General features: G+C 43.6%; 1 long non-coding RNA gene and 1 pseudogene across 1 annotated transcript; both read right to left on the bottom strand.

The window, feature by feature from the left end:
• The window catches only part of LOC111980028 (ras-specific guanine nucleotide-releasing factor 2-like), a 41,550-nt pseudogene that overhangs the window by 4,390 nt on the left and 12,475 nt on the right, over positions 1-24,685 (bottom strand).
• On the bottom strand, positions 13,436-14,024 carry LOC139029476 (uncharacterized). Its single transcript, XR_011481793.1, has 3 exons — positions 13,942-14,024; positions 13,827-13,904; positions 13,436-13,677 (listed from the first exon to the last, which is right to left on the bottom strand). It is a non-coding gene; the product is annotated as an uncharacterized lncRNA (long non-coding RNA).

Genomic DNA, 24,685 nt, shown 5'->3' with positions numbered 1-24,685 from the left:
TTGAATGTGCCACCATAGATCCCAGCACTGGCCTGCCAGCCAGGCGGTATGCTGTCGTAATCATGTTCACGATTCAGTGAGAGAGCCTCTGCTTTGATAGCTCAGCCCCCAGGACTCCCTCACCATACCATACAAAGAGCTGGTCTGTTGTTCTCACGGACCATGTCCGCTCCACCTAGGCAGCCAGTGCCCGCACAGGGTACAGCAAGCCGGCGGGAAGCCCAGACTCCCCCACCACTGCCGGGGGGTCGTAAGCAGACAGGATAAAAGGGATGTTCACATGCCTGTCTGACAGAACCTTCGGGAGGAATGAAGGGTTGGGGCGGAGACATATACTCCTCCCACCGGGGTCCATCCGGTAGCACTCAGAACTTACCGAAAGACCTTGGAGCTCACCCACCCTCTTCATGGAAGTAATCACTACCAAGAAAGCCACCTTCATAGAGAGGTGTTTCAGAGAGGCAGACTCCAACGGTTCGAAAGGGGGCTTTGCCAAAGCTGCCAAGATCACATCCAGATCCCATCTCGCCATTGAGCGGGTCCTTGCTGGACGCAGGTGACGAACACCCTTCATAAACCTGGAGACCAAGGGATGGCTCCCCACTGGCCTGTCCATCCACCCCACATGCGGGCAGATATAGCGGTGAAATACCCTTTCAGTGTAGAGGCTGCCAAGCCCTCATCCAAGCGAGACTGCAGGTAGTGGAGGACATACTGCACTCCGCATGACTCGGGCACAACCTCAATACCAGTGCACCAAGAGCAGAACAACCGCCAGTGCAACTGGTATGCTGCGGTTGTAGCCGGTGCCCTTGCACTCCGCATGGTGTTCATTACGCCCTCCTGTTTTCCTAACATGGACCATTGGTGCCGTTCAGCAGCCAAGCCCAAAAACTGAGGCGGTATGGTCTCGGATGCCACAGAGTTCCCCCGGCCTGAGACAGCAATATGTCCAGCACAGCCTGGATCAGGGGAAAAGGGGGAAATGCGTAAAGCTCCAGCCCTGGCCAACCATGAGCCAGAGCATTCAAGCCCAGAAGCCCTGGTGGCTCCGACATGGAGTACCACAGGGGGCAGTGTGCATTGTCCAGGGAGGAAAACAAGTCCACCTGCGCACTCCCGAACTTGTCCCACAGGTGCTGCACCACCTGAGGATGTAGGCTCCAGTCCCAAGGTGGCGGGCCCTCCCTCGAGAGCATATCCGCTGCCACATTCAAGAACCCAGGTACATGCACTGCACGTAGAAATGCTAGAGATCATAAGATGGAGGAGGTGGGACCTCAGTCCACCCTGATGTTTGATGTAAGCCACCACTGTGGTGTTGTCCGTTCTCACCAGGACATATCTTCCCTTCACATGTGGAAGGAAAGACCGCAGGGCCAGCATTACAGCTCGAAGCTCTAGTGTATTGATGAGCCTGCCGCTCCAAGGGGGTAGCCAACAGCTGCTGGCCGACCTGCCCTTGGTCACACCCCCCCCCCCAGCCAATCTGGGAGGCATCTGTGCTGACCAGCTCCCGGCGGCACATCCTCAGCATCTCCACCCCACCTGAGAGAAAGGAGCGACAGCGCCACCTCAACAATGCCCTGAGGCACTGTGCGGTCACCCGCAGCTGGCGGTTATGGTGGTGCTTCGGGTGCTTGCCGGTGGGAGGCCGCCGTCAGCAAGCCCAACAGGTGGGGATAACACCCGCCCCTGCCGAAAGTGGTCAAGGCAAGATAAGATCGCCTGAACCCTTCTGGTGGGCAGGCGTGCTCTTGTGAGGACTGAGTCCAGGTCCATGCCAATGAAGGCCACCCTCTGGGTGAGCGTCAGACAACTCTTCTTGTCGTTTACAGTAAAGCCCAGCCTGCCGATGTGGGTCAGGAACATGTCTCTGTCTGACAGGTTCCTGGTCGGGGCACAAATCAGCCAATCGTCCAGGTAATTGAGAATCAACAATCCTCGGGACGTGGATGTCCAGTGCAGTGGCTACCCGAGTGAGTAGGTTACTCATAGCCTCTCGAGCCACTGGGGCGATGAATCCCTGCTGCCGGCTTCTGATGGCCTGTCAGCCTGGTAGCCCCGCTCGCGGTGGTGAACAGTGCCAGCATCGTCCCCCAGGAACAGCTTATCACTGGCCAACAGAGAACAGCTGTCGTTGCCATCAAAGCTATAAACCTCCTGACGCAGGGCATGCGCCCTCCGTTCAAGGTGGTCCCAGCGGTCCGACTCCTGCCCCCGTCCAGGACTGGCAGCAGATGGGCTCTGCCTGCGGTGGCTCCGGTCACGCTTCCTGGGAGGGGTATTGGGCCCAGTAGAGGGACTAACAGCTCGCTGGCGCACCACTCCTGAGGGAGGGAGCTCGTCCCCAGCCTGAGCCTGGCCAACCCACTTGCGCATGGCCTCCAATCGTGCCAGGCGCAGGCGTTCTGAGATCACCACATCAGGCATCCAGTAGGGACTCCACCGCCCTCTCCACGTGTCTCAAACCCAGGCAGTGCATTCACAAGGTATGCAGATCCCCAGGAGGATGCCACCATCACACCTGTCACAAAGGGAAGCCATTAGCTCAGCCAAGTCAACAAGGCCACGGAGCAGGGGTCAGACGCCCTGGGAGAGCTATGTCGTGGGGATAAATTATCCAGTGGGGATAAATTATCCAGTACCTCTGCAAAAAACAGGGACTACCCGTGTGGGAAAAACAGGCAGACAAAAAAACAGCAACCAGTTAATGGATTTGATTTATTTGTTTTACGCCAACTGCAATATTACCTAGCCGGTTTAATATCCAAGCAGTAAAAACAGCACCATATGATGGAGTAACTCCGTTAAGGAACTCCAAAGTAATGTCTCAACGTAGTGGAAAGCCCACCACCATACTCTTACACTCTGTAGGGGAAAGAAGAAGAAAAAACCCTGCAGGGTAATTAGCAGAGAACCCGAGCAGCATGTTAAAGCAATTCACAACACACACATAGAACAAGCTAGTGGGCAAGTTGTGTAAGATAAATTACAGTTTGTGGCAGCAAGAGCCACCATACTAATGGATGCACACGGAGTCGTAGTGTAACGCTAACGAAACACAAGTACGACAAACCACGGGCGGAAGATACAGATCACTCAAGAGGGGCTGGCCATGTGGCCAGCTGTTCCAGGCTGCAAACAGCCAGTAAGTATACTTCCACGCAAGATATTACACTTACCAGTGACTTACCAAGCGAACTTCAGTAAGTCTGTACCTCAAACCATACGGACGTCCCCCGAGAAAATGAAATAGAATGTGTGTCGCGGCCATGAGGCCTATATATAGGGGTGGACCTGTCACGCCCTGACCGTAGAGATCCTTTTTATGTCTCTATTTTGGTTGGTCAGGGCGTGAGTTTGGGTGGGCATTCTATGTCTGGTGTTCTATGTTGTCCTTGTTTTGTATTTCTGTGTGTTTGGCCTGGTATGGTTCTCAATCAGAGGCAGCTGTCTATCGTTGTCTCTGATTGAGAATCATACTTAGGTAGCCTGTTCCCACCTGTGTTTGTGGGTGGTTGTTTCCTGTTTAGTGTTTGTTTCACCTTTCAGGACTGTTCGTTTGTCGTGTTTGTTGGTTTGTCAAGTGTTGCGTATTTTATTAAATAATATGAACACTTACCACGCTGCACCTTGGTCCTCTTCTCCTTCTCCCGACGACGTGCGTTACAGGACCCCAGCCGTGACACAGGTGTACACGGGAGTAAATCTGTAAATCCTCACCTCGGATGTATCCCTCCGCCGCGGAGTGATACCAATATATTGGAGTGATCCAATATAGTGAAACATAACTGCACATTTTAGAGTGGCCTTTTACTGTTCCCAGCACAAGCTGCACCTGTGTAATGATCATGCTATTTCATCAGCTTCTTGATATGCAACACCTGTCAGGTGAATGGATTATCTTGGCAAAGGAGAAATGCTCACTAACAGGGACGTAAGTAAATTTGTGCACGTAATTTGAGCGAAATAAGCTTTTCGTACGTGTGGAAAATTTCTGCAATCTTTTATTTCACTTTACATGTTGCATTTATATTTTGTTCAGTGTAAATAAAGCACACTTCAAATACTTCTAAATGCATTCTAAAGTATTTGAAATAATGTATTAGTTGGGTCTTCAGGGGACAGGCACCACAATACACACCAATACAACTGATATGTTCTGATTCCTTACGGAGACAACCTTTTCACACAGACTATATCAAGACAACGTCTCTAGACAACGTCTTACCAGGATGAAGTGGAGCAGCGGACTTCTCTGCTCCAAAGTCAGCATTCCAAATTACATCACCATTTATTTACTGACTCAACATAGTTTTACCACTACATCCCTGTAAATTAAATGGCTTAGCATCTATTCTAGATAGTATTTATGTGTGTGATTGAACCATACTTACCATCTGTAGGATGTCTTCTATCTTAAGTTGAGCATCATCTTGATCATCTTGAGAAAGGGCACTGAGGGACAAGCAGAGTCTCATTAATAAATATAATAGTGGAGGGGGGGTATGGTTTTGCTATCCTTATGGGGACCATTTTGCCGGTCTCCACAAAGAAAAAGGCTATTTTAGGTTTAGGGTTACAATTAGGGTTAAGAGTTATGGTTAGGAGTTAGGGTTAGGTGTAAGGAAAAATAGGATTTTAAAAGGGAATCAATTGTTTGGTCCCTACAAGGATAGTAAAACAAATGTGTGTATTTGTGTGTGTGTTAGCGTGTGTATGTACTTTAGCACAGTGTTTCCCATCCTTTTTCGGTTACTGAACCACCAACTACATTTTGCTCTGCCTGGAGTACCCTGGAAGTACCCATTCATGTGGATTTGACCAGTCTGCCTATGGTCTCATGAGTCTTCTAAAGTACTCCATGTGGATAGGCCAAGTACCCCCAGGGGTCCTAGTACCCCTGCTTTGGAACAAATTCTTTAGCATGTGTGTGTGTGTGTCTGTGTATACACTACCGGTCTTAAGTTTTAGAACACCTACTCATTCAAGGGTTTCTCTTTATTTTTACTATTTTCTACATTGTAGAATAATAGTGAAGACATCAAAACTATGAAATAACACATATGGAATCATGTAGTAACCAAAAAAGTGTTAAACAAATCAATATTTTATGTTTGAGATTCTTCAAAGTAGCCACCCTTTGCCTTGATGACAGCTTTGCACACTCTTGGCATTCTCTCAACCAGCTTCACCTAAAATGCTTTTCCAACAGTCTTGAAGGAGTTCCCACATATGCTGAGCACTTGTTGGCTGCTTTTCCTTCACCCTGCGGTCCAACTTATCCCAAACCATCTCAATTTGCTTGAGGTCGGGGGATTGTAGAGGCCAGGTCATCTGATGCAGCAGTCCATCACTCCATCACCTTCTTGGTAAAATAGCCCTTACACAGCCTGGAGGTGTGTTGGGTCATTGTCCTGTTGAAAAACAAATGATAGTCCCACTAAACCCAAACCAGATGGGATGGCGTATCGGTGCAGAATGCTGTGGTAACCATGCTGGTTAAGTGTGCAGTGAATTCTAAATAAATCGAAGACAGTGTCACCAGCAAAGCACCCCCACACCATAACTCCTCCTCCTCCATGCTTTACGGTGGGAAATACACATGCAGAGATCATCTGTTCACCCCACCGCGTCTCACAAAGACACGGCGGTTGGTACCAAAAATCTCAAATTTCCACCGGTCTAATGTCCATTGCTCGTGTTTCTTGGCCCAAGCAAGTCTCTCTTCTTCTTATTGGTGTCCTTTAGTAGTGGTTTCTTTGCAGCAATTAGACCATGAAGGTCTGATTCACACTGTCTCCTCTGAACAGTTGATGTTGAGATGTGTCTGTTACTTGAACTATGTGAAGTATTTATTTGGTCTGCAATTTCTGAGGCTGGTAACTCTAATGAACTTATCCTCTGCAGCAGAGGTAACTCTGGGTCTTCCTTTCCTGTGGCGGTCCTCATGACAGCCAGTTTTATCATAGCGCTTGATGGTTTTTGCGACTGCACTTGATGAAACTTTCAAAGTTCTTAAAATGTTCAATATTGACTGACATTCATGTCTTAAAGTAATGATGGACTGTTGTTTCTCTTTGCTTATTTCAGCAGTTCTTGCCATAATATGGACTTGGTCTTTTACCAAATAGGGCTATCTACAAGGCACACCTGTTAATTAAAATGCATTCCAGGTGACTACCTCATGAAGCTGGTTGAGAGAATGCCAAGAGTGTACAAAGCTGTCATCAAGGCAAAGGGTGGTTATTTCAAGAATCTCAAATATAAAATATATTTTGATTTGTTTAACACTTTTTTGGTATGATTCCTTATGTGTTATTTCATAGTTTTGATGTCTTCACTATTATTCTACAATATAGAAAATAGTAAAACTAAAGAAAAACCCTTGATTGAGTAGGTGTTCTAAAACTTTTGACCGGTAGTGTATGTGTGTGCCAGTTGCGGTCAGTGCTGTTTAAGATGAGGGAGGATGATATTTTTTTTCATGAGCATGGCCTTATTTCCAATACAGCATATTGGATTGTATTGGACTGTCATTCTTATATTGGACTGTCATTCATATTCAATTCAACCAGTTCAATGTAACATTGATAGGTTTAGGCTACTACATGATACTCAAATGTTTCCCTATACCCATCGTGAGGTTGCTACAACCTAGCCTATGAATGAAAGTTTACAACATAGGTGCATACAGGTCGAGAGAAGAATTTGAGGTGACCAGACACATTCAATACCGCCTTGCACACTCTTGCCTGCATCTATCTAGGGTGTAATCATTAGCATCTTATCTAGGGTGTAATCATTAGTCCAACAGTTGCAAATGAGAGTTTCTATTGAACAAATTCAGGTATTTTCATCCTTGTTTCGTTTGCTTCCGTTTAAGATTTTTTTTTCAACAGAATCGGTCGGAATGAATACACCCCTGAACGTGTAAACACAGTTCACTTTCATAGCAGCCACCTTCCTGCCTCTATGCGCTCTCCTCCTCTCACCTTTTACTTTCGTTTGTGGACTTCAATGCACGACACATCAGCTGTCTGTGACCAGGCGAAAAAACCTTTCCAAGCCAAACCATGTCATAACCACTACACACAGCTTACATCGTTTATCCCAGTGCCTCCCGGGTGGCGCAGTGGTCTAGGGCACTGCATCGCAGCGCTAGCTGTGCCACCAGAGACTCTGGGTTTGCACCCAGGCTCTGTCGCAGCCGGCCGCGACCGGGAGGTCCGTGGGGCGACGCACAATTGGCCTAGCGTCGTCCGGGTTAGGGAGGGTTTGGCCGGTAGGGATATCCTTGTCTCATCGCGCACCAGCGACTCCTGTGGCAGGCCGGGCGCAGTGCGTGCTAACCAAGGTAGCCAGGTGCACGGTGTTTCCTCCGACACATTGGTGCGGCTGGCTTCCGGGTTGGAGGCGCGCTGTGTTAAGAAGCAGTGCGGCTTGGTTGGGTTTTGTTTCGGAGGACGCATGGCTTTCGACCTTTGTCTCTCCCGAGCCCGTACATGGAGTTGTAGCGATGAGACAAGATAGTAATTACTAACAATTGGATACCACGAAATTGGGGAGAAAAGGGAGTAAAATAATCCCATATTAGCTAAAGTAACATCCTAGTCAACATAGCTAATAGAACTAATGCGTTAGTGAACCCACTACAATCATGCAGTAACATTACAGTGTATAGTCAGTAAGCAGTTTAGCAGTTACACCGGCAGGCCCCGGTGGCAATAAATGAATAAAACCAAAAGCTTACCTTGACTTGGAAGAGTTCCAGTATTGTGTTGGATAGTCATAGCCTGCTAGCTAACATAGCATCCCTCTGTTTGAGCCGGGTGTTTGAGTAGGCTAAACTAGCCAGCTGCATTTGCTAGCTAAGTAAGTGAAACTGAAAAAATGTTGAAAATTGTTAAACTATTGTCTTTCTCTCTCTTTGAGTCAACCACTCACCACATTGTATGCACTGCAGTGCGCACTAGCTGCAGCTTATGCTTTCAGTACTAGATTCATTCTCTGATCCTTTGATTGGGTGAACAACATGTCAGTTCATGCTACAAGAGCTCTGATAGGTCGGAGGACATCCTCCAAAAGTTGTCATAATTACTGTGTAAGTCTATGGAAGGGGGTGAGAACCAATAGCCTCCGAGGTTTTGTATTGAAGTCAATGTACCAAGAGGAGGACAGAAGCTAGCTGTCCTCCGGCTACACTATGGTGCTACCCTACAGAGTTATGTTGAGGCTACTGTAGACCTTCACTGCAAAACATCGTGTTTTAATAAATTATTTGGTAATATGTGATATTTTGTATAGTTTTATCTAAAAATTATAACTTTTGAAATATTAAAAAAAATTTTTTTTAATGAAATTCAGTGAAGATGATGGTCCTCCCCTTCCTCCTCTGAGGAGCCTCCACTGGTGTGTGCATATGTGTGTGTGTGTGTGTGTGTGTTTGTGTCTGTGTATATGTGTGTGTGTACCTTACTATGTTGCCAGTGGCTTTCCTCTCCTGAGGCAGCAGGTCGGGGTCTCGTAGCACCTCCTCCAGCAGAGTCATTACACCCATCTTTAGCTCACTGTTCATCTCAAAGTCCTGACAGACACACAGATGCACACACACACACACTTTTTAGATAATTTCCTCAGTAATTTCCAGTGAAATACATCTACAGAGGATGCTTCAAACCAGGGGTGTCAAACTCGTTTTGACCCGGGGCCGCATTCGGTCTTCAACAAGGTCCGGAGGGCTGAACTGAAAATGTGTTATATTTCCTCTGCGTCAAAGTTTGCAAAAAATTGTCCTCTATCTATTGTTTTCGGAATGTTTGATGCTCCCTGAATTTCTAGCTTTCATTTCGGTGATTATTAGTGAGCTGGACACAGTCAAGAAACTGTATGAATGTAGGTCCATTATCATTGACCATGATGTCCTTCTGGACAGACTGAAGAGGTGGGTTGGCCTCTTCGGTCCAGTTTTAAATTGGTTTAGGACCTATTTAACCAGTCAAGAGTTATTTGTCACCCTTGGTGAACATAACTCAGAGAAAATATTTATCACAAGTGGCGTTCCACAAGGTTTGATTTGGGTCCAGTACAGTTCAGTTTATATATTTTACCCCTTGGCAGTGTTATCAGAAAGCACAGCATTGATTTTCACTGCTATGCAAACGATAGACAACTTTACATTTCTGTGTCACCAGAGGATTTTAGCTCCACGGATAAATGATTAGACTGTATCAGTGATTTAAATACTTGGACGTCTCACAACTTCCTCCAGCTGAATCAAGACATGACCGAGGTACTTATTGTTGGAGCCAAAGCACAGAGAGAGAATCTGTCCGCAAAATTTATTTCACAGACAATAAAATAAAACACCAGGTAAAAAACCTAGGTGTTGTTTTAGATTCTGAACTCAATTTTGAATCCCACATTAGGAATGTGACCAAAATAGCTTTTTACCACCTGAGGAACATTGCCAAGGTGCGGCCATTTCTCTCAGGCTGATACAGAGAGACTCATCCATGCTTTTATTACAAGCAGATTTGACTAAAGTAATGCTCTCCTGTCTGGTCAACCCAAGAAAGCCATTGGTAAACGGTGAAACATAGAGAATACTGCAGCACGGGTACTGAAAAAGATTACACACATTACACCTGTTTTAAGGTCTCTGCACTTGCTGCCTGTGAGTTTTAGAATTCATTTTAAGATTCTTCTATTGGTTTTTAAATCAATCTACGATTGTACACCCCAATACATGTCAGACATGCTTTTAAGTTATGTACCTAGTTGGTTCCTCACATCCTCTGGCACTGTCCTTTTCACTATCCCACTATCCCAAAACTATCCCAAGGACCAAGAAACATGGAGAGGCAGCCTTTAGTTACTATGCCCCCAGCCTCTGGAATAGCCTTCCAGAGGACCTGAGAAGTCATGTATGTCATGTATACTATAGTCATGTCTACTACAGTCATGTCTACTACAGTCATGTATACTATAGTCCATTCTACTACAGTCAATGTCTACTACAGTCCATGTCCCTACTACAGTCATGTCTACTACAGTCATGTCTACGACAGTCCATGTCTACTAACAGTCATGTCTACTACAGTCATGTCTACTACAGTCATGTCTACTACAGTCATGTCTATTACAGTCCAGTCATGTCTACTACAGTCATGTATACTATAGTCATGTCTACTACAGTCATGTATACTACAGTCATGTCTACTACAGTCATGTCTACTACAGTCATGTCTACTTACAGAAGTTGTAATACTATAGTCATGTTACTACAGCCATGTATACTATAGTCATGTCTACTACAGTCATGTCTACTATCCAGTCATGTATACTATAGTCATGTCTACTACAGTGTGTGTGTGTGTGTGTGTGTGTGTGTGTGTGTGTGTGTGTGGTGTGTGTGGTGTGTGTGTCTGAGTGTGGTTCAGACCTGTGAGTGCTTGGAGACCCAGTGACGCAGTACATTAAGGACTCTGTTGGTAGCAGCCCTACGGATGATAAACTCCTTGTCACAGGTCCTCTCGCTATTATTGAAACCTGAGAGAGAGAGAGAGAGATATAGAGAGAGAGAGAGAGAGAGAGGGAGAGGGAGAGAGAGAGAGAGAGGGAGAGAGATAAGGAGAAAGCGAGAGTCAAAGAAGGAAATTTACGACGCAGGTATATTACCAGGTGTTGATGTTGTCTTTTACCCCTGGGAACTGCCGTGTCCGGCGGCTGCTGTTGCAATAGCATAGGCTGAGGCTGGTGACATCGTACCATGATTGTTCTCCCGTGGAACCTCCAGACTGTCTGTATCGCATGTGTCGGTGTGTAGAGGGGGAGCGACAGGGGGACTCTGTCAGGGGGACTCGGCCTCGCTGACTTGAGGGTTAGACTCTGGAAGGAACTTCTCCAGAGAAACGGTCTCCAGAACAAGCTGTTAATTAAAAAATACACAGGCACTCAGTAAGTGTGCGTTTATTTGTGTGTGGTGTTCGTGTTGTTCCTGCGTGTGTTCCTGCGTGTGTGTATTTTCTTGGTGTGTGTATGTTCGTGTGTGTGTGTTCTTGCATGTGTGTGTGTGCCAGCCTACCCTGCGGATGCTGCTTTCTGAGTTTCCCACAGCAGGCGTCGATGCGCGGCATGTCTCCTCCTTCGTCTTCCAACGTTGGGGGGGCAGGTTCCGGAGAACCGGGGGATGGTCCAGAGTGGTGGTGTGAGGGGAGTTGGAGAGCCCCTGGATTGTTGGCAGGCTGGGAGCCCGCGTGCAGGTGGGAGGGGGGGACGAGAACCCTGATGGAGCCCGGTTGGAGGTGGGAGGGGGGGATGAGAACCCTGACGGAGCCAGGGTGGAGGTGGGAGGGGGGGACGAGAACCCTGATGGAGCCAGGGTGGAGGTGGGAGACGGGGAGGAGAAGGAGGAGGGTGGTAAGGTAGGTGGGGGAGTTAGCAGCAAAGGAGGAAGGGGTGGAGAGGTCTAGGACTCCTGCCTTGGAGGAGAAGGGGGAGGAGAGGGAAAGTTTGCGGGAGTGGAAGGGGGAGGAGAGGGAGAGTTTGCGGGAGTGGACAGGGGAGGGGGTGGTGAGAGGAGGAGAGGAGAACTTGCGACAGAGACGGGGAGATTTGTTGTTGAAGTGCTCGCCGCCCCACGTCCCCTGGTTGGTAGCAAAGAACAACTCCAGAGACCTGAGAGGAGGAGAGGAGAGAAGAGAGGCGTGGGATAAGAAGAGGAGAGGAGAGACCAAAGGTAGAAGAAGATTTGGAGAAAGAAAAAATGGACACATTTATTTCTACTGAGAAAGACGTCATGTGACAAACCTCTGCAACTGGGTCATTCCACGAAATGAGTGCCTTTTGATATTTTAGGTTGAAATTGTGCACAAATATTGAATTTTAAAAGCTTGTTATATTAAATTAAGTGACCCATATACCACATGGAAAATTCAAGAAGTCTGATGTTTTTATATGAATATTAACTTGCTAAAGTGCCAAAACTCAGCATCTTGACATCTTCCTCTGTGCACCCTCTGACTTTTAGGAAGATTTGAACCCACTTAACCCCAACATTTCTCCAAGTTTTCACCATCATTGTAAAGCCCTCATTATTTTGTTGCTTTAAGAAAGTCATTTCTGAAGTATTAAGTCATTTCTGAAGTACTAACTCATTTCTGAAGATGTATTATGTATTTAATGTGATTAGTGGTTAAATGTAAGGTAAAAAAAAATACCTGTCAAGTGTTAATTGTTTTTAAAGAAACATTGCACATCTAATAGTCAGATCATATTGTCAAAGCAGGTGAACTGATTCTCTTTTTGGCCATTTTCTAGTGTTTTGGGGTGGAAAACTGAGCGGGTCGAGCATTATAAATCAACCCTGTTACCCATAGATAGGCTAGAAATGTTTAAACAATCAAAAAAATGTGTGAAGCTTGCATTCAATTGCTCCTCCTTGTTGCACAAAGCAAGCTTTCTTTCCCCCGTCACAAGGGGATTTATGGCTGATTTAAGATGAAATCTGTCATGATTCCACCAGTCACAAGAGCGTGGCAGAGACCGTCCAGGAGACATTAAATGACACTCAGGTGTGTTTTCTGTTTCGCTTTGCAGTAGCTTGATTTCTGTTCCCTGTGTGTTCGTCCCCAGAGTGAGTTGTCCAGTGTTGGTTGTTTTTCCAGGTATTACTGTTATCCTTATATGTACATTTATCTCAAATTGTTGATTCCTCATCTGGTCCATTCTCTGCACCTGGGTTCAACCTCTGCCTCTCACAAAATCGTCAACCTTGTAAAGACATTTACTATAGTAATTTTTTTATTTAACCTCTTGAGATGTGAAAACTTGTTTTTCATTAAATTGAACATGTGCTATTTATAACAGAATGTTACAATTCATGTTACAATATTTTTGTTTTAAAGGATGTACTGTACGAGTGAAATGAAGGAGCTACTGTATGAACTACTGTATGAGTGAAATGAAGGATGTACTGTATGAACTACTGTATGAGTGAAATGAAGGAGCTACTGTATAACTACTGTATGAGTGAAAATGAAGGAGCTACTGTATGAACTACTGTATGAGTGAAATGAAGGATGTACTGTATGACTACTGTGAGTGAAATGAAGGATGTCTAAACTACGTATGAACTACTGGTATGAGTGAAATGAAGGAGTACTGTATGAACACTACTGGTAGGAGTGAAATGAAGGATGGTACTGTATGAACTACTGTATGAATATGTATGAGTGAAAATGAAGGATGTACTGTAGGAAACTACTGTATGCAGTGAAATGTAAGGATCTACTGTATGAACTAGACTGTATGAGTAAAATGAAGGATGTACTGGTATGAACTAACTGTTGAGTAAAATGAAGGATGTACGTATGAACAACTACTGTATGACTACTGTAGTGAGTGAAATGAAGGATCTACTGTTGAACTACTGTATGAACTACTGTATGATGAAATGAAGGATGTACTGTATGAACTACTGTAGGAGTGAAATGAAGGATGTACTGTATGAACTACTGTAGGAGTGAAATGAAGATCTACTGTATGAACTACTGTATGAGTAAAATGAAGGATGTACTGTATGAACTACTGTATGAACTACTGTATGAGTGAAATGAACGGATGTACTGTATGAACTACTGTAGGAGTGAAATGAAGGATCTACTGTATGAACTACTGTATGATGAAATGAAGGATGTACTGTATGAACACTGTAATGAGTGAAATGAAGGAATGTACTGTATGAACTACTGTATGAGTGAAATGAAGGATCTACTGTATGAACTACTGTATGAGTAAAATGAAGGATGTACAGTAAGAACCTACTGTATGAATAAAATGTAGGATGTACTGTATGAACTACTGTATGAGTGAAATGAAGGATGTACTGTATGAACTACCTGTAGGAGTGAAATGAGGATCTACTGTATGAACTACTGTAGGAGTGAAATGAAGGATCTACTGTATGAACTACTGTATGAGTAAAATGAAGGATGTACTGGTATGAGTGAAATGAAGGATCTACTGTATGAACCTACTGTATGAGTGAAATGAAAGGATCTACTGTATGAACTACTGTATGAGTGAAATGAGAATCTACTGTATAAACTACTGTTTGAACTACTGTATGAGTGAAATGAAGATCTACTGTATGACTACTGTATGAGGAAATGAAGATGTACTGTATGACTACTCGTATGAGTAAATGAAGGATCTACTGTATGAACTACTGTATGAGTGAAATGAGGGATGTACTGTATGAACTACTGTATGGTAAAATGAAGATCTACTGTAATGAACTACTGTATGAGTGAAATGAAGGCTGTTACTGTATTGAACTACTGTATGAGTAAAATGAAGGATGTTACAGTATGAACTACTGTATGAGTGAAATGAAGGATGTACAGTATGAACTACTGTATGACATAAAATGAAGGCGATGTTTACAGTATGAACTACTGTAGGAGTTGAAATGAAGGATCTACTGTATGAACTACTGTAATGAGTGAAATGAAGGATCTACTGTATGAACTACTGTATGAGTAAAAAATGAAGGATGTACAGTATGAACTACTGTATGAGTAAATGAAGGATGTACAATGAATCACTGTAAGTACAATGAAGATACTGTAGAACTACTGATGAGTAAATAAAGGACTGAAAGAAAAAAGAGTGTTTACTCTTGTTGGTCCAGAGCAAGACGTGTGATCTTCAACTGTAGTCAGGACAGAGAGACGTGATGGACAGACGATCAGAGGAGTGATACTGAACCCTGTGGGGAGAGGGGAGGAGGAGGATAGCACAGGAAAGGATGGGAGAGTAGGTGGAGGTTTGGAGTGGAGGAGAGGAGCAGAGTGGAGGAGGGGGGAGGAGGAGGGGAGGAGTGGAGGATGGGGGTGGAGGGGGGAGTAGGGGAGAAGAGGAGGATAGGGGGGAGGAGTAGGGGAGGAGTGGAGGACAGGAGAGGAGGAGGGGAGGGGAGTGGAGGAGGACAGGGGTGAAGGGAGAGAAATGAGAGTGAAAGAGACAGAGATGGTGAATGTCAGCATGCATGTCTAATATATGAGGATTGAGGGGGGAAGAGAGAGATTGGATAAAGGAGTGATGGAGTGACAGATGAATGAGAAGACATATTGTGTATGTGTGTGTGGGTTCATACTGTATATATTTCTACCTGACCGGTATAGAGGTAAAGGGTTTCTTGTATATGTCGGCCAGTTTGTCCATGACCACAGCAGCGGTAGTAAAGATCCTGTATGTGTGGAGGAAGGTGTTGAGGAAGTCGATGGACAGGAAGCGCAGGTCAGTCAGTCTTTCCAGCAGCCGCTCCACGCTGGCGTAGCGGATCTGGGGGACCTTGCAGGAGTTGAGCGTCTTGCTGAAGCAGATGTCCACATCATCTTTGTGCAGACGTGCGTCCGACCTGGTGGGACACGTATGAATAAGATCATCAGCCATTGGGTGATCTCCCAGAGAGGGCGAAGGGAATTGGATAACCTGGGGATTATAAACCCTCACTGGTGTAGAAAAGGGAAAAAAAATATTTTAACTTTTTTTGAGCTCTTACTTGATCATGTGCGGCACAGTGACTTTAGAGTTTTCCTCAAACACACTGGTCATCAGGCCATTACAGCGGATATTATCTATACACTATAGACAGAGAGAAATAAATAGTTACAGAATGAAAGACAGAGGGAGAAAAGAGTGGTGAGACACTCATGTCCCTGTCCATGGTGCTGAACCTCTTTCAAAATCAGTGGTTAGAGGCTTGCAGAAGCAGTAGGGGTAGGACTTGATTTGGGACTGGGCACCTCATCCCCAGGTGTGTTTACCTGACTGATGTCACTGATCCAGCCAGCTTTCTCCTGGCGGGAGGGAGCCAATAGGATGACAGAGAAGGCGGGGCCATCAGGGAGTTCCACCATGATCTTAAACTCCAGGTGGTTGAAGCCCTGACTTCCTGCATTGTCTACAGAGGGAAGAGGGGGGAGAGCAAGAGAGAGAGAGTGAGAGAACAAGTGAGAGAGAGAGAGAGAGAGAGAGAGAGAGAGGAGAGAGAGAGAGAGAGAGAGAGAGAGAAGAGAAGAAGAGAGAGAGAGAGAGAGAGAGAGAGAAGAAAAAGAAACAGAGAGACAAGATTAAAGACTTCTTGTTGATTGGGTGATTGATTTGTTTGATTGATTAAGACAAGACACTTACAGTCCTCATCATTGGCGTCCAGCTCCTCTACAAGTGTACATTCTATCAGGGTCAACACCCCACCCTGCTGTTAGGATCAAAGGGCAGAGGTTAGAGGTCATACATCATGTATAGAGGGAAGGTCAGTTGAGTTAAATCTGCTTGACATACAAACGTTTTCCTACTATTGCGAAAGTACATGCATGTGTGTCTGTGTGTGTGTTTGATTCTCACCCTTGATCAGGTGCAGCTTGCCCCCGGAAGTGCGTGTGCAGACAAGGAAGTTTTTGTAAACAGGAAACACTGTCGCTCTCCTTCCTTCTTGAGTGACAGAGAGCCCAGACGGACCTTACTGAGCATGCCCCGTTCATTGCTGGATGGGAGCTGGTCAGTGAGCCTGATGGGTAGATGGAGAGGGGGGATGGTGTGTGTGTATATTTGGTAGGAGGCGGGGAAACAAAAAACATAGGTTACACATACTGTACTACTGATGACAGTTACCGGCAACCATCTTATAATGCTGTGTATTCTGCCTGGTGTGTGTGTGTGGGTGTTTACACGCGTATATGTACTCACCCTGTCTGACAAAGGTCTGGCTGGTATCCAGTAATATGTCACAACCTTCTACGATCATTCTCTCAATGGCCAGATTCTTACGAATGTTCTCTGTATCGCTCACCTCATCATGCATCATCCTGAAAACAAAACCACAGTTAGCTACATTATCAACACAACTACTGTTACCTACATTATGAACACAACCACCGTTAGCTACATTATCAACACAGTGATGGTTAGCTGCATTATCTACACAACCACTGTTAGCTACATTATCTACACAGCTGCCGTTAGCTACATTATCAAAACAACCATTGTTTGCTGAAAATACATTATCTACACAACCACTGTTAGCTTAAGCTACATTATCTACGCAACCACTGTTAGCGACAGCTACATTATCTACACAACCACCCTTGGAAACATTATCAACACAACCACTTTTAGCTACATCCACACAGCCACTGTTAGCTACATTATCCACACAACCACTGTTAGCTACATTATCAACACAACCACTGTTAACTACAGCTACATTTTTTACGCAAGAACTATTAGCTACAGCTACATTACCTACACAACAACCCTTAGCTAAATTATCAACAACCATTCTTAGCGACAGTATCTACACAGCCACTGTTATTAACTACAGCTACATTATCAACACAACCACAGTTAGCTACATTATCAACACAACCCCAGATAGCTACATTATCAACACAACCACAGTTAGCTACATTATCAACACAACCCCAGATAGCTACATTATCTACACAGCCACTGTTAACTACAGCTACATTATCAACACAACTACCCTTAGCTACATTATCAACAAAACTACTGTTAGCTACATTATCAACACAACTACTGTTAGCTAAAGCTACAGTATCCACACAGCTACTGTTAACTACATGATCTACACAACCACTGTTAGCGACAGCTACATTATCTACACAACCACCCTTAGCTACACTATCGACACAACCACTGTTAGCTACATTATCAACATGACTACATCAACATGACTACCATTAGCTACAGCTACATTATCCACACAGCCACTGTTAGCTACATAACCCACACAACCACGGTTAGTTACATAATCTACACATCCACCGTTAGCTACATTGTCAACACAAACACTGTTAACTACATTATCACCACAACCACTGTTAGCTACATATACAACATACACACTGTTATCTACAGCTACAGTTGAAGTCAGAAGTTTACATACACCTTAGCCAAATACATTTAAACTCCATTTTTCACAATTCCTGACATTTAATCCCAGTAAAAATTCCCTGTCTTAGGTCAGTTAGGATCACCACTTTATTTTAAGAAAGTGAAATGTCAGAATAATAGTAGAGAGAATGATTTATTTCAGCCTCCATTTATTTCATCACATTCCCAGTGGGACAAACGTTTACATACACTCAATTAGTATTTGGTAGCATTGCCTTTAAATTGTTTCAGTTGGGTCAAATGTTTCGGGTAGCCTTCCACAAGCTTCCCACAATAAATTGGGTGAATTTTGGCCCATTCCTCCTGACAGAGCTGGTGTAACTGAGTCAGGTTTATAGGCCTCCTTGCTCGCACACTCTTTTTCAGTTCTTCCCACAAATTTTCTATAGGATTGAGGTCAGGGCTTTGGGATGGCCACTCCAATACCTTGACTTTGTTGTCCTTAAGCTATTTTGCCACAACTTTGGAAGTATGCTTGGGGTCATTGTCCATTTGGAAAATCCATTTGCAACCGAGTTTTAACTTCCTGACTGATGTCTTGAGATGTTGCTTCAATATATCCACATCATTTTCATCCCTCATGATGCCATCTATTTTGCGAAGTGCACCAGTCCCTCCTGCAGCAAAGCACCCCCACAACATGATGTTGCCAACCCTGTGCTTCACGATTGGGATGGTGTTCTTCGGCTTGCAAGCCTCCCCCTTTTTCCTCCTGTAGCGAACGTCGTCGGGAGAAGGAGAAGAGGACCAAGGTGCAGCGTGGTAAGTATTCATAATACTTTTAATAAATACGAACACTAGAACAAAAACAACAAAACGACAAACGAACAGTTCTGCAAGGTGCAATACACAAAACAGAAAACAACTACCCACAAACACAGGTGGGAACAGGCTACCTAAGTATGGTTCTCAATCAGAGACCACGATTGACAGCTGCCTCTGATTGGGAACCATACCAGGCCAAACACCTAGAAATACAAAACATAGAACAAAACATAGAATGCCCACCCCAACTCACYCCCTGACCAAACCAAAATAGAGACATAAACAAGGAACTAAGGTCAGAGCGTGACACCTCCAAACATAACGATGGTCATTATGGCCAAACAGTTCTATTTTTGTTTCACCAGACCAGACGACATTTGCAAACCGTAGTCTGGCTTTTTTTATGGCAGTTTTGGAGCAGTGGCTTCTTCCTTGCTGAGCGGCTTTTCAGGTTATGTCGATATAGGACTCGTTTAACTGTGGATATACTGTAGATACTTTTGTACCTGTTTCCTCCAGCATCTTCACAAGTTCCTTTGCTGTTGTTCTGGGATTGATTTGCACTTTTCGCACCAAAGTACGCTCATCTCTAGGAGACAGAACGCGTCTCTTTCCTGAGCGGTATGACGGCTGCGTGATCCCATGGTGTTTATACTTGCGTACTATTGTTTGTACAGATGAACGTGGTACCTTCAGGCATTTAAAAAAAAAGGAGAGCCGCACACTCAAGGAGCTCAGATGCAAAAACTTCAGGTGTTTGGAAATTGCTCCCAACGATGAACCAGACTTGTGGAGGTCTACAATATTTTTTCTGAGGTCTTGGCTGATTTCTTTGGATTTTCCTATGATGTCAAGCAAAGAGGCACTGAGTTTGAAGGTGGGCCTTGAAATACATTCACAGGTACACCTCCAATTGACTCAAATTATGTCAATTAGCCTAACAGAAGCTTCTAAAGCCGTGACATAATTTTCTGGAATTTTCCAAGCTGTTTAAAGGCACAGTCAACTTAGTGTATGTTAACATCTGACGTACTGGAATTGTGATACAGTGAATTATAAGTGAAATAATCTGTCTGTAAACAATTGTTGGAAAAATGACTGGTGTCATGCACAAAGTAGATGTCCTAACCGACTTGCCAAAACTATAGTTTGTTAACAAGACATTTGTGGAGTGGTTGAAAAACTAGTTTTAATGACTCCAACCTAAGTGTATGTAAACTTCCGACTTCAACTGTACATTATCTACACAACCACTGTTAGATACAGATACATTATCCACACTCACTTCGACAGCTCCTCTAGTTTGGACTTGGCGAACTCCAGGCTCTTGCGCTCCACGTGCTCATGAGGTGTGTGTGCCAGCAACTCATGGAGAGTGATGATGTAACGAGGAATCTAAAACACAACGGAAAGATGTCTGACTGTCTGTCAGTCAGGCGACATATAGCTCTACAGGTGAGGTGAGAGGAGGTCTGGGCCATATGGTAGATGTGGAAGTTGAGGGGTTAAAGGTCGGAGGTTAATGAGGTCTGGATGTGTGTGTGTGTGTGTGTGCACGTGCGTGCGTGCGTGCCTGCGTGCGTTTTACCTGAAACATGGGGTATGTGAGGAAGGTCTCCAGCATGCGTTCCTCACAGGCAGTATTAGTCTCATACTGCTTCAGCAGCTTGTCAAAGTCTCTGTTCTGTTTACAGTTGGCCAGGACCTGCAGGCTGTACTGGTGGTTCCTCACAAACTCCTGGTAGATATTCAGCATGGGCAGCAGAATGTCAAACAGGTCCGCTAGAGAGAGAGCAAGAGAGACATTAATACACATTATACACACGTAATAAATTACACTGAACAAAAATATAAAAATATATAAATGCAACTGAGTTACAGTTCATATAAGGAAATGTATTATGCCCTAATCTATAGATTTAACATGACTGGGAATACAGATATGCATCTGTTTGTCACAAATAACTTTTTTTAAAGGTAGGGGCGTGGATCATAAAAACAGTCAGTATCTGGTGTAACCACCATTTTCCTCATGCAGCGTGACACATCTCCTTCGCATAGAGTTGATCAGGCTGTTGATTGTGGCCTGTGGAATGTTGTCCCACTCTTCAATGGCTATGCAAAGTTGCTGCATATTGGTGGGAACTGGAACATGCTGATGCACACGTCGATCCAGAGCATCCCAAACATGTTCAATCGGTGACATATCTGGTGAGTATGCAGGCCAGCTTCCAGGAATTGTGTACAGATCCCTGCAACATGGGGCCGTGCATTATGATGCTGAAACATGAGGTAATGGCGGTGAATGAATGGCACGACAATGGGCTTCAGGATCTCGTCATGGTATCTCTGTGCATTCAAATTGCCATCAGTAAAATGCAATTGTGTTTGTAGCTTATGCCTGCCTGCCCATACCATAACCCCACCGCCACCATGGGGCACTCTGTTCACAATATTGACATAAGCAAACCGCTCGCCCACACGACGTCATACACGCTGTCTGCCATCTGTTCGGTACAGTTAAAACTGAGATTAATCTGTGAAGAGAACACTTCTCCAGCGTGCCAGTGGCCATCGAAGGTGAGCATTTGCCCACTGAAGTCGGTTACGACACCGAACTGCAGCCAGGTCAAGACCCTGGTGAGGAGATTCATTATTTTAAATATGCTATTGGACCAAAAACAGATCTGGCTAATTAATCTATATGGGCCAAATAATGATGATCCGAAAATATATATATTATAATCTATTGAGCTCACAAGCAACAAATGAATCTATTATTATTGTGGGAGATTATAATATGGTTTTAAGTACCTCAATGGATCGTAAAGGAATTCCCACTACAAACATTCACCCTCAAGCACTTATCGGACATCACGAATATCATGGATACATTAGAACTAGTGGATATATGGAGGCTACCTTGTAGTTTACCAATAAAATGGGAGGATGGTGAAGTAGACATACTTGGTATTCATATCTCAAAAAAATATAAATGAACTTACCACAATCAATTTCAATAGAAAGTTTGCAAATATAGATAAGATTCTGCAACCATGGAGAGGTCAATACTTGTCTATTTATGGAAAACCCACATTGATTAACTCTTTGGTCCTATCACAGTTTACTTACTTACTAATGGCTTGGCCTACTCCAGACGACTCGTTTTTTAAATAAATAAAACAATATTTCCTTTTATTTGGAATGCTAAGCCAGACAAAATTAAACGTGCCTATTTATATAATGAATATGAATTTGGTGGGCTAAAATGATTAAATATTAAAGCTTTCAACCTCTCACTAAAAGATTCAGTCATACATTGGTTAAACTTAAACCCCAAATGGTTCTCCAGTAGATTATTAAGAAAGGCCCATGCTTTGTTCAAAATGTGCCTTTTTGCCTTTATACAGATTACAACTTCTCATTTCTGACTAATTGAAAATTAAATTTTGTTTAAAGTATCGCTCTTTCTTCAACAAGCCATACAAAGCTGGTTACAATTTCAGTTTTATCCTCCAGAGAAGATAGAACAAATATTACAACAAATGTTATGGTTAAACTCAAATTTACTGATTAATAAAAAAGCATTCTTTAAGGAAAAAATGTATTAAAATGTTATTATATTTATTAATGATATTATTAATAGAAACTGTGGAGTTATGTCACATATGCAGCTATCGAAAATATGTGAATGTCTGCTCAATCCAAACTTACAACCAACTGATTGCAGCATTACCACATGGAGGAGGCAAGTGGAAAAGGGAGGGACTGTTTTGCCTGCCATATATTAAATATACAAATTGGCTGAAAATAATTGAGATAAATAGATGAATATACCAGTTTCATTTGAGAACAAAAATGTTGACAGCTGCGCCATACAGCTTGCAAAATAAATGGGAAGAGATTTTTGATGTACCGATTCCATGGCACATGGTTTATGAACTGGTACAAAAAACAACATTTGATTCAACACTTGAGTTTTTCAATGTAAATTATCATACAAAATTATTGCCACCAACAGAATGCTATATTCAGTTGAAGTCGGAAGTTTACATACACTTAGGTTGGAGTCATTAAAACTCGTTTTTCAACCACTCCACAAATTTCTTGTTAACAAACTATAGTTTTGGCAAGTCGGTTAGGACATCTACTTTGTGCATGACACAACTCATTTTTCCAACAATTGTTTACAGATTATTTCACTTATAATTCACTGAATCACAATTCCAGTGGGTCAGAAGTTAACATACACTAAGTTGACTGTGCCCGTTTAAAACAGCTTGGAAAATTCCAGGAAATGATGTCATGGCTTTAGAAGCATCTGATAGGCTAATTGACATCATTTGAGTCAATTGGAGGTGTACCTGTGCATGTATTTCAATGCCTACTTCAAACTCAGTGCCTCTTTGCTTGACATCATGGGAAAATCCAAAAGAAATCAGCCAAGACCTCAGAAAAAATTTGTAGACCTCCACAAGTCTGGTTCATCATTGGGAGCAATTTCCAAATGCTGAAGGTACCACGTTCATCTGTACAAACATAGTATACGCAAGTATAAACACCATAGGACCACACAGCCGTCATACCACTCAGGAAGGAGACGCGTTCTGTCTCCTAGAGATGAACGTACTTTGGTGTGAAAAGTACAAATCAATCCCAGAACAACAGCAAAGGACCTTGTGAAGATGCTGGAGGAAACAGGTACAAAAGTATCTATATCCACAGGTAAAATGAGTCCTATATCGACATAACCTGAAAGGCCGCTCAGCAAGGAAGAAGCCACTGCTCCAAAACCACCATAAAAAAGCCAGACTACGGTTTGCAACTACACATGGGGACAAAGATCGTACTTTTTGGAGAAATGTCCTCTGGTCTGATGAAACAAAAATAAAACTGTTTGGCCATAATGACCATCATTATGTTTGGAGGAAAAAGGGGAGGCTTGCAAGCCGAAGAACACCATCCCAACCGTGAAGCACGGGGTGGCAGCATCATGTTGTGGGGGTGCTTTGCTGCAGCAGGGACTGGTGCACTTCACAAAATAGATGACATCATGAAGGATGAAAATTATGTGGAGATATTGAAGCAACATCTCAAGACATCAGTCAGGAAGTTAAAGCTTGGTCGCAATGGGGCTCCAAATGGACAATGACCCCAAGCATACTTCCAAAGTTGTGGCAAAATGGCTTAAGGACAACAGAGTCAATGTATTGGAGTGGCCATCACAAACCCCTGACCTCAATCCAATATAAAATGTGTGGGCAGAACTGAAAAACCGTGTGCGAGCAAGGAGGCCTATAAACCTGACTCAGTTACACCAGCCCTGTCAGGAGGAATGGGCCAAAATTCACCCAACTATTGTGGGAAGCTTGTGGAAGGCTACCCGAAACGTTTGACCCAACTGAAACAATTTAAAGACATTGCTACCAAATACTAATTGAGTGTATGTAAACGTCTGACACACTGGGAATGTGATGTAAGAAATGAAAGCTGAAATAAATCATTCTCTCTACTATTATTCTGACATTTCACATTCTTAAAATAAAGTGGTGATCCTAACTGACATGACAGGGAATTTTTACTGGGATTAAATGTCAGGAATTGTGAAAAACTGAGTTTAAATGTATTTGGCTAATTTGTATGTAAACTTCTGACTTCGACTGTATATGGGGCATACAACAATCTCAGCTCTGTAGATTTTGCAAAGAGACAGAATCACTAGAAATGTATTATGGTATTGCCCCTATGTAACTTGTTTCTGGTCACAGGTTCAGGAATGGTTAAAATATCACAACTTTCACTTAAAATTAACCTTACAAATAGCAGTGTTGAGCGATTTGGAAAGCCATAGTCAGTCAATAAATAATATAATAATAGTCGTAGGAAAGATGTTCATCTTTAGCTCACATTCTATGGATACTATACAATTAGAAAG

Source organism: Salvelinus sp. IW2-2015, linkage group LG20 (genome assembly GCF_002910315.2).
Source record: "Salvelinus sp. IW2-2015 linkage group LG20, ASM291031v2, whole genome shotgun sequence".
Lineage (NCBI taxonomy): Eukaryota > Metazoa > Chordata > Actinopteri > Salmoniformes > Salmonidae > Salvelinus > Salvelinus sp. IW2-2015.
The sequence above is the reverse complement of the archived record's forward strand: the minus strand, read 5'-3'. Positions and strand labels throughout refer to the sequence as shown.